Here is a 12,529-nt window from a genome sequence, read left to right on the forward strand (position 1 = left end):
GGAATAAATTCATATATATAAAAAAAAGAACGACATCCACAATATCAATGTTCATATTATAGGTTGATGATTTTAATTTGAAGATTGAGGGGGAGGAAAGGTGGTTAGAAGAACGAAATGCTTCATAATTTAAGATTACGTATACGGAATTAATACTGTCCAAGATGGCAAGAACCACGAGCTGAAATTTAAGAAAAAAGGCAGTTTTAAAATGAGATGTAGAAATTTTGGAATAAATTGTTTAATTTCTGCCACTCTACGAATAAGTGAATGTAATTAAGAGAAAAATATCTAAAGTTTATATAAGACATTTCAGAGAATTGCATTTTCTAACGAGCCAATAGTTTTTATATCGAGCTCAGTCCTAAAGAAAACGCAATAAACCAAAGACTCTGGAAATGAAATCTCATTTCACCGCAATATGAATTCGAATCTATTCTGTCCATCAGTACGTTAATCAGGTGCCATTTGTCGATCCTTATTATACCATGAAGAATTTCGATTATTGATTAAAATAATCCATTTTAATTTATAGTAATTATGAGAGATACTCCGAAATATCAAAACGAACAGCATCAGAACAATCGATTTATCTATTATTCCATCCGGTTCGAGCTTATTCCTATGTAAAGTGGAAACTTCAAAACAAAAAAAAAAAAGACTTGTTATATCAGATATAAATATATAACTCAAATTTATGGAATTCAAATCGAAAATGATTTTTAAAATTATCAAGGAAGACCTGGTTTAATGTAAACCCTATTTCCTAATTATTCTGTTAAGCATTATTTCCTTGTTTTCCTACTTCAAAGCAACGTTTCAAGCTCATCGCCGCCTATCTCCCTACTTTCTATTGAAATAATGGTCGTCAACGGGAAATTAAAGAGTTAAAAATGATTAGAATGAGCAAATCCTCGTACAACACACAAATGCAGCTCCGTTTGCCTTCCTTTTCCATTTCCTCAAAGCCCCAACTCGCACACACACACATTACCCACGCCTCCAACACCTACCTCAAAGCCCCAACTCGCACACACACACACATTACCCACGCCTCCAACACCTACCTCAAAGCCCCAACTCGCACACACACACACATTACCCACGCCTCCAACACCTACCTCAAAGCCCCAACTCGCACACACACACATTACCCACGCCTCCAACACCTACCTCAAAGCCCCAACTCGCACACACACACATTACCCACGCCTCCAACACCTACCTCAAAGCCCCAACTCGCACACACACACATTACCCACGCCTCCAACACCTACCTCAAAGCCCCAACTCGCACACACACACATTACCCACGCCTCCAACACCTACCTCAAAGCCCCAACTCGCACACACACACATTGCCCACGCCTCCAACACCTACCTCAAAGCCCCAACTCGCACACACACACATTGCCCACGCCTCCAACACCTACCTCAAAGCCCCAACTCGCACACACACACACATTGCCCACGCCTCCAACACCTACCTCAAAGCCCCAACTCGCACACACACACATTACCCACGCCTCCAACACCTACCTCAAAGCCCCAACTCGCACACACACACATTACCCACGCCTCCAACACCTACCTCAAAGCCCCAACTCGCACACACACATTACCCACGCCTCCAACACCAACCTCAAAGCCCCAACTCGCACACAGGCATTACCCACGCCTCCAACACCAACCTCAAAGCCCCAACTCGCACACAGGCATTACCCACTCCTCCAACACCAACCTCAAAGCCCCAACTCGCACACAGGCATTACCCACTCCTCCAACACCAACCTCAAAGCCCCAACTCGCACACAGGCATTACCCACTCCTCCAACATTAACCCCCGAAACCACAACTAGTACATGAATTACCCACGCCTTCTACACCAATCCCCTAAACCACAGTTCAAGCACTTATTACCCTCGCCGTCTGCTCTACCTGCAATCCATGGTTCTCGTATATATCCGCTCCACCAACCCCATCCATTATCCACAATCCTCACACCTACAAACAGATTACCCCTCTAACACCAACTCTCGATATTACGTACACTATCCGATATCACGATTAGTTAATCAAAACAATCATGTCTTGTCCATAACGCATGGTGAAGTAGCTTGCATACTTTATCACACGTTGACTATTTTCAAAATCCACAGATCTGTCACTCCACTCACTGCCTAATGAAACACTCACCAACGATGTGCTTCATGCACGGTATTGGGGTGGAAACACCGTACCTTAATGCCTAATGAAACATTGCATAAATTAGACTCCACACCCACTCCAGCTCCCAAAACAATCCCGTGAATCATGCTCGTACATAAGGTTTTTCGTTATGCACCTGACAAGGGATTTTTCTGATTCGCATAATGCATCTCAGCCCGATACTAGAATGCATGTCAGTATCCTCATTGCTCCGCAAAAACCAAATCTTTTGCACTAAAATTAAAAATGGAATTTAAATACTGTATCCAGTTTTTTATGCTAGTTCTGATTAACACGTTGAAGCAGAATAGAAACAGAGCATGCGATTTGGGCGACATTTTTTATAAGTTGCATACAAATATTACCAGTATTCTGTACCGCTTCCTCGGTCAATTCATGAATTTAAATATTCAATTTTCTCAGAGTTGGGTGCCAAGTGGCCCAAACCCGGCATCTAGCAATTCTCGATCATGTTTCTGAACAATTCGATTCATTAAGATTATATATTGCGAAGAAATCGAGTTTTAGTTGAAGCGCTATTTGTATCGCATAACGCAAGAATGATTTGAATCTCAAGTTTAGGAATAGATACTTGGATGAACGATTCTGTCTGAAAGCAAACCATAATATCGCCGATTTCTTCCTTGTCATTTCCTTAATTTATCGTATCAAATTTTCGATCTCAATATTTCAGATTCCTTTGTGCTCATATCAGTTGGATACAAAACTAATTTTCTAAATTCCAATTTATAAAATTTTAAAATATGTTTATGTAATAGCTTATGCAAGAATTCGCGATTTAAGTAAATAAAGTGACAATACTACACAGTGAAGCTAGATAATGCTAATTAAATGGCACTCCTTAAAGGATACAATTAAAATGCAGAAATACATAATACAAAATGATTTATTCCATTAGTATAAATTACACGAAGGACATTAAAATGAGCAAAGATTAAGAATGACAGACAAATACAGAAAAGTAAAAGAATCTTTATATCAAACTTGTTTAAGACATTAAAAAATCTAAACACAGGCAAATTATTTTGAAGAGAGAATGTTTAGGGTACTAATCTGCAATTTCGCTACGAAATATGGTTTTCAAATGCGAATTAGCGAGGAGTACTTCAGGCTTAATTAAAAAATGACGTCGTTTAACATCCTCAGAAATGGATAGTAAAATTAGGATATCATTAATTTTCTTATATCCTTCTGTCCTCGCTTGATTCGATTTTCCGTTATCACTATCATTAAGAACTAATCACTCCGAAAAATTTCGTCATTACGACTTCATCCAATTCACTTTACTATCCCGGAGAAAAAATTTATATAATGTATATTTTAACCTCGAACTCTAATATTTTTGTATTTAGCAAATTATTTCTCTAAATAAAGGAAATTCCTCTATAGCTTAAAAAAGAATTAGTAGGCCGTGATTCTTTTATTTTAAGGAATAAACTGTTCAGGTACTAAACTTGGTTCATCTTACATTCGATAAAATCCTATCAAGAATTGACTGCAAAACTTATTTTTATTCGAAACACAGGAGCGCCTCATTATAGAGTTGGATATATTTTGATTTAAACTTTCCTACTTGAAGAATTTGATTTGTAACCCGCAATACGAAATTAGCCATATCCATTCATAAACAGAAGTTTGAATAACAGCCGGAAATTAGAAATTTGATTACTTTAGAATATACCGACTGAAATGAGTAGACGTTATTAGGAAGAAATTTCAAGAATCGTCAACGAGTTCGATTAAGTAGTCCTTCCAATTTCGAAATACCCCGAAATAAAGCTACACCAGAACTTAATAGAATGGCTTTTGACAAAGTTACAATCAGTATTTAGAGGTATAGCTGATCTCTAAATTAACAATCGCGGAAAATAATGAAACCAAACTGTAATTTGAGAATCATTTCGGAAAATTTATCTTTAACTTTTTAATAGATTATTGTATCAGAAAAATATTGAACTTCCGCTTTTAGTTTGAGAGGATGCACTTATTGCCAGGTTATTATTGGTTTGACATTTATTCGTTTTTGAGCGCGTATTCGATTTCTCTATATTCTAGACTGTTCTTTAAGATGTTTTCGACACCTCGCAAATTCGGGAAAAACACTAAAATCTAAACCTCTAGTATTCTGAAAGAATAGGGAGGAATTCATAATATCTGAATATTCGACAAAAGTAACCTCCAAGCAGCTAGGGTACCACAATTATGTAGACATACCTCGTTAGTCCAATGCGATGCGTCAGCAGGGAATTCAGGAGAAAATATCGTCCTCCATCCAAAAACAGCCCAACACTATAGTAATGGTGTTCCTTTCTTAAATAATCTTGGAACTAGTATTAAATTTTGAGTCGAGAAGTTGGAAGAATGGTACTTGCAAAGGCGATAGCTTTAAAATATATAGTCCATCACAAGGAGAGTCGGGCATAAAGATGCAGGAGTCACTTCCACATCGTAGTCGTAGCGACATTGTTGCTAAATGACCTGAAAGAAAAATTGTGGTTACCTTGGCACAAGTTAGATTATAAATTAAGAATTATTTCTTTTTACGAAATGGGATGCGTTGTCCTACTTTGCATCGATTTCTGAAAATATTTTATGCTTTATGAATAATTCACAGCGCGAATAAGATTTGAAGAAATTATGGTCGTTCAGCGAGGTTCTAATTTCTCATTAATCTGGGCAGCAAAAATGCTGTTAATAGAATTGACAGAAACAAGAATTCTATCCTTGAGTCGCTTTATAATCACAGAAATAATGATTTTTATGGCAAAAGGACCAGAATTGTATAAACTGTCAAACAATGATGCACCATCTACGCTACATACGCAATAGAATATCATTAAAATATGTGAGCGCCCCATTACATAGCAGAACACACGAGCTTGCCTTAACATTACAGCTTTATGCTTTTATCATTTTGGGTAAAATGAAGGAAAAACCTTATTCAGCTTTCATTGTTACAATAGAAAGATTGTCGCACAAATACGTTTTAAATGTTGTTTCGTAGAATACCGAAAGCCTTGCAAGTTTCAGGGATTTTCCTTTATAGTGCAATAAGTTTATTATGCGAAAAATATAAAGTTGAAGTATTACCTACAACTAAGAAACAAGTATTATCATATTTTGATGATTTTATTTCATACTAGCCGCCTTTGGCAACCAGCCGGTTCGCCAATCTTAATGTTCGTTAAAATTTTAATAATTAAATAGGTTGAACCGTAGTTTAACCCCCTTCTTCGCCAAGTTTCGATAACGCACCAAAGCTGGCAATCTTTATTATGCACTATAATTGAACATCTGCTTCTTTGCTTTTGAACATTTCGCAAGACCGTTGTTTGCGATTTTTAAAAATTTCGCCCAGCAGGGGATAAAACTCCGGTCGTGCCATTAAATATTTTACACAATTCCAACTTTAATAGATTCTTCAGCAAAATATTTTAAAACTTCAAATTTTGATAGTCATATAATTCACTCATAATATTATAAAGGCCTTCAGTTATAGCGTGATATGTATCTCTCTAATTTTCTGTTACCCCTCGTAGAAATTATGATTTAAGTTAAAGTGTAAATGATAATTCTGCAATTAATATAATAATATATTTTACTGAAACAAAGCATTTTTTTAATAATATGATTACTGATAATAGAGCCACTGAGCGTTTAAACTTTATGGTCACTAATGAATATCTTTCTTAATTTATGTAATATCTCAAGAATTTGTCAACAAAAATTTTTCAGATTCATCATGAACAGATAGATTCATTAACAATGTTTCATTTTAAATGCATCAAACACTAAGAAAATAAAATGAATCGTTTAAAATAATCGGTCGAAAACCGGTTTAAAAAAAACTACTTAAAAAACGATGTACTTAAAACTATAAGCATATACAAAAAATATATAACTAACATAGATGCATTTTACTTACAAAAGCATGCAACTAAACTAAAAATAATTTAAATCGTCCGTTGGTTGTCATGCCAACAATCAGAACAATGCGCATGCGTGGAATTTCTTCGCCAGTTACGTTAACGCAAATGCGTGAATTTTTCTACGCCAGTTGGGGTACCGCTATGCAGATTAGACATTTTTAATTTCTTTTATTCTGTGTTATTTTAATTCAAAAGTACTTCAGAATGAATCTGAAACATGGACTAATTAACAATGTTTAGTTTTAAATGCATAAAACATTAAGAAAATAAACAGAATCGTTTGAAATAATCCACCGAAAAATGTTAACCCTAGCCTCATTGCTGTTGGGAGAGAAATAAATTGAAGCCTGACTCATTTGGCGGTGGGGAAAATGGAAGATTTTTCTGGCGGAAAAGTTGGCGGTGGGGAAAATGGAAGATTTGTTTGGCGGGAGAGTTAGTTTTTAATTAATAATTAAAATTCTAATTAAAATTTCAAAAAAAGGGACCTCAGGTGCACATTCCCGACCTCTAAGGTATACATGTACCAAATTTGATAGCTGTATGTCAAATGACCTGGCCTGTAGAGCGCCAACACACACACACACACACACACACACATTGAGCTTTATTATAAGTATAGAAGAATAGCCTGTGATCCTTGAGGCTTAAAAAGTGTTCACAAGATGTTATGATAATAAAATTTTTATTTCACCACATGAGACTTTCAAGAAAAATATGACATGAAATTAAAACCGGGACAATTTTGCAAAATGTGCTATTAAAATTCAAATCAACTAGGGAGGCAAAAGCTGCTGGCCTATATTTTAAGTATAAACAAACCTACTTTTATATGTTTAATGCAGCATTCATTGTTTAGCCCCATTCTAGTAACAATGTGAGTAAAGAATTTATAAGTATAGGTATTTGTTCAAATTATGCATTTCAAGAAATCTTGGTGATTTGCGGCTCTAGGGCGCTAAAGCCATGTTCAAGCACTTGTTCTCAGTATGTCTCTTATGATATTCAGTTCATTATTTTGGATTATTAGAAGCTTGCACTGTCGAGATTTATACGCTACACTTCGACACTATCAAGAAATTGTCCTTTTAAGACAAATTTACCATGAATCGTGAGGGACATCACGCGCAGAATATAACGTTCTTTAGACAAAGTTTAGACCTGAAGCTTTCAATTTTGGTAAATAGCGATTTTCTTGAAATGGCGTTATTCGAGAGAGATTAGCTTTTACAAAATTTGATTTCTAAAAATTGAATTTAGACCAAAATTTATTTTTAGTAATAGAAATTTTTTCTTGGCAACTCCAGAAATTATGATGAAAAGCTAACTTTACAGAAATTTAAAAATTAATCATTCAGAGATAATTCTATGTGTGCATTTAATTTATTCAAATTTTAAAAAATAGCAACAATACTTATACGCTGTAATAAAACTCAAGAATTTGTTTAGTTACATATTTGAATCTCATGCTTTATCCAATGTAAGTCTATAATTTAAAAAGGTGCAATTTCATTCATTCATTCCAAAGCATAACTTTCACTTCTAACAGATTTAAACTGGCATTTATTCTGCAATACTAAAATACTTCGAGTAGAATGCATTCACTTATGAAATGGAATTAGATCGACAATTCAAGCTTGAAATATCATGCTATTACGAGATGTAGATTTGCCATATTATTTTAACAATTTTTTTAATCCATTTCTTCGTTTGCATATAAACCATCCTAATAAAGTCAAGATGCAACTTCGCGGATGGTCTTTCTAATTTTCACTATACTATAACTTATTTCTTCGATTCCAATGAAAAAACAGAATCTAGTTTTCAACAATGTTTTGAGTCACTCGGTTCAATATTTGATGAAATAACGAAGAGGTTTCAGCTTCTGAACAATATAATCTATTGAATATTAATGAAATAAGAAAATTAAAAATTGCGAAAATTTGGAAAAATTTCCCCCGATTAAATTGGCATTAAAAATTTTTTTTTGTATCACAGTATTTTAGAAATTATAACAAAACTCATAAAATTCAACTTTAATAAAAATTCTCGTTGCCATTTCAAAAAATAACCGAGAAATTACCTTACCACCCATAAAATTATATATGTGCCAAATTTGGTAGCATTAGGTCAAAGGGTCTGTCTTGTAGAATGCCCACAAACGCATTTATCTTTATTATTAGTAAAGATGCAGAAATTAACAAGCGAATTTGAATTTTGGGATGTATCAAATCCCTAATACAAGAACTTATTGTACGTTTTATTGCGCGAAGCACATGCATTTTTTTATTTAGCTCAAAAAATTCTTTTCAAAGTTCAAAAGACTTAAAATGATCTTTAGCTAAATTCTGGAGGATTTTACAATGTTCCTATTGCACACTTAAATTGAGCTACAATTGAGTACATTCGTTCAAATGAGTAAGTAAAAGAAAAGTTTAGAAGTCAAACTACCGAATATCTGCAACACTATAAAGGTGCTTTTTAACACTAGTTATCAGAAATATTGAATAGAGCATTAAAACCAATATATTATGTATATATATATTTAATATACATAACCATACGTGCAAATTGCTTCATGAAAAATTCGTTTTTGGTGAGATTTACTTATGAATGAAGTCTCGCTTACAAGAACTGAAATTCTAGACTGTTTTTGTCGGAATAAAATATCGAGGTTTGCCTATAGAATTTCACAATAAATATGACGAAAAATGAACTATATGATACTGCCATTATGTTTTCCAGCAAGCCCTTTATATAAAACCAATAGCCTTTAGCATATTTCAAATTGGTTCATTCAATCTAGTAAATAATAACGTCATGTATATAGTAATGGTTTAATCAATAATTGCATAAATTCTGCTATATTCTTGATTTCCTAAAAAGTTGTTTAAAATAATTAAAACAACCTTTTTGGAAAAAAGATTATGAACAAATATTTCAGTAGAACAATTCTTCGAATCTTCGATACATAACAAAAAATTAATTGCAGTTTATTTTTGTACTTACGCGAACTCAAAACAACTAAATAACTTACCCATTATTATTCAATTCAGTATGATTGATAAACTGTTCTCGAAAACGAATATAGCACCAAAGAGTTGCAGACAGATAAAATACTCCATTTTTATTCAGTCTCCGAAGAGACAATAATAGTTTACACAATGAACCCAGTTTAACAGAATTCAAAACCATTTTATGAAATTCGCTAAACGGAATGTTATAACACGCGCAACAATAAACTGCAAGCCTATCAATTCTTTGAGTTTTTATCAGTTTATAAGGATCTAGAAATTTCTTATAAAGCGTCCTCTTCTTCCAAAGATTCTTGCAAGGTGGCTGCTCAGCTAGCGCGTACGAAGTGGAGTACAAAGATATTCTCTACAAGTTGCTCACTTTTTGAAAAGGATTTAAAAATATTTATCCGAATTTGAACCCGAAAGAAGCATACTCAATGAATATAGATATTATTAAAGAAGAAGAAATTATCACGATAAATTTAAAAATAAATCTGTCGTCTTTCGTAGTAAATTAGGGTAAGGTGAAACGAAGGTGCCCTAACATTCATTCAGTAGCAATTATATATTATTACTTTACATGCCATAAGCGGGATTTTCGCTTAAGGAGCGTCCAGTAGCCCAGTAGCGTAGGAATCAATGAAGGTACACCATGGTATTTTTTATCTCCGAATCCCAGCTAATTCTTGCTGAAACACTCCGGTATAGCATCTTAAGATACTACAAATAGCCGGTTATGTACACTGCTGATCATTAAACCAGGAAGGAATGATCTGACGAATGTCAAAATCATATGGAAGAAAGAACAGGTTGGGATTTCCAAATGATTAGCATTTCAACGTATTTAGATGACGCGTCTACCGTCCTGGCATAGGGGTAGCGCGTCTTCCCCATGATCTGGGCGTCCTAGGTTCGAGTCCTGGTTTGGGCATGGCTGTTCTTCCGTTGTTCTATGAGATGTGTGAATGTGCCCTCCTGTAAAAAGGGGTTGTGCAAGCGAATGAGTGATGCGTGAGTAGCAAAGTCGTAATCATGTCTCTAGTTGCCACTACTGAAAAAAAAAAGAAAAAAAAAAGAGTCGCTCCCCTTCCAGTTTAATTCGCTGTCTTCGTAACAGCGGGCTTGCTCGTGGCAAGTGCCATAAGAAACAACAACAGATGACGCGAGGGAGAAACAACATCGGAAGCACTGCATAAAAGAAAAATTGTAAAGGGGATGCGGCCTATTCACATTGCAATTTTCTCGAAAAATGGGTAGCGACTCTCGTTATCGTGGAGGAGTGGTTTTATATTCCCAGAATATTATTCTATCATCAAAGGGCCGTTAGAATTTTTGATGCCGAATACAAATTATGGCTTCCAAATAGCATTAAAAGACCCAAAAAATATCGGGAATTTTTTCTCCTTCATAGAATGAGATAAGTTATATAAATGCCGAGTTCCTTGTACGAATGCTGTTCTGAAAATTTCTCTTCAGTTGTGAATTTCTACTCTTTTATTTTACGTACTGTTTTTGCACTAACAGAGTAATTTTTGTATTGAAACGCTTATTATTTCTTCATTATGAGTAAAAGAAATCATGAACACACTGAAGAAGAAATTAAAGCAGTTTTACTTGCTTCTGATGAACGTGACAGTGATCTATCAGCGAAGATGATGTTAGCCAAAATATGATACTTTAGCTTATCTCTCGTTTATTCTAAACAAAGAAGCAGGAGATGAAACTAACGAAGATCAGATGAACGAGAGAAAGAGAGAAATGAGGAGTCAAAAAATGTTATATAATTTACTTATTATCAAAAATTTGCAAATGATTCCCTTATGCGTAAATTTGTGGAAATTTAATATAAAACTTTCGTTTAAAAATTTATCTTGTCTTAACAATACTATAGAAAACTTCACATAGCATTTTAAATTCAGAAATTCAGCATGACAGGTTTTAATAAAAAAGTAATATTTATGATGAATGTAATAGTAAATGTGTTAAATCTTCATATTTAGTTTATGAAGAATGTAATAGTGATGAATGTTTTAGTAAAATGTCCAGGCTGAAAACTCAAGGAATGTATTTTCGAAATATATTTCGCTGAGTAATTTTTTCCCCGAATTTTATTTCATAAATTTTTGTATTTCAGTATTAAATAAAGTTTTAAAAATATGTTCTCATCTATCGAATTGTTTTGATATAACTTTGGACGTAATATATACCCTTCGTGAGACAAACATTTTAAAAGTTATGTTTTAAAAGATTAGTAAAAATGAGTGGCAAAATGAAGATATTTTTGGAATGTATATTTACACTACATTCTTTTTCGATTATTTAACGTAAAAGCAAGAATGCGTTATATTTTGGAAATAAATTGTGAAAACTTTTAAAAAAATTTAATTAAAGATCTAAAAATTTTTTTCTTAGTATCACTATTAAAAATACAAAATAATATTTTATATTCAAAAATTCTATGAAGATAACCGTTTATACTTAAAAAAAAATGCTAAAGACAATAAAAAAAATCTTAGCTCAGTGTTCAAAGAACGTATTATTTTCTAAACGTCTTTAAAAAAGTTAAATAACATTTTTTTTTATTCAACGAATGTTTTTATTTTGGTATTAAATGAAGATTTAAAACATTATCTCGTATATTACTGAATTGCATTGACATCTATACTATGTAAATAAATGTGTTGATTGCATTGATATATGCACAATGTATGTTCTACATTACTGTGTTAAAATTTTTACATGGTAATATATGACATATTATTTAATTTCGGCAAAAAGAAAAAAAAATGTAAAAGTCTATTGAAAATTAGATGAAAAATAAAGATATTTTTGAAATTGCTAGTAAAGCCAGTTTTTATTTAAATGGTTAGGAGGACTAACATAAAACTTACAAAAAAAACCACTTATTTTTTAAATTATAGAATAAATTTCAAATTTTTTGTAAAAAAAATACCCCACAAAGACGATGAGCGAAACGCTTCACACTAAAAAAAATATAAATACATTAGAATAAAACTCTTAAGCTGATAGAAAATGAATCTCGTCGTCGAAAACCGTAAGACAATTATTCAAGGTAGAGAGTCGACAGATTTATTACTTCGGAGTGCGGGGGGGGGGTAACTGCCCCTCAGCTTGGAAGAATCCATGTCTTCCAGAGACACGCTGAGAAAGTCTGGATGTTAAAGGGAGTGCCGCTTAAAAAGTGCTTCGATGTTAAAGAGTTAAGCAATGAAACTATCTTTTTGATTAACCCTCGTACAATGGTAGTATTAATAGAACCAATCTAATTTAATCTGCCTAAGTCATTGCTTTTCCGAGTTAACGATTTCATGTACTCACAGTTATATAGATAAA

This window comes from Argiope bruennichi, chromosome 11, assembly GCF_947563725.1.
Source record: "Argiope bruennichi chromosome 11, qqArgBrue1.1, whole genome shotgun sequence".
In the NCBI taxonomy this organism is placed as follows: domain Eukaryota; kingdom Metazoa; phylum Arthropoda; class Arachnida; order Araneae; family Araneidae; genus Argiope; species Argiope bruennichi.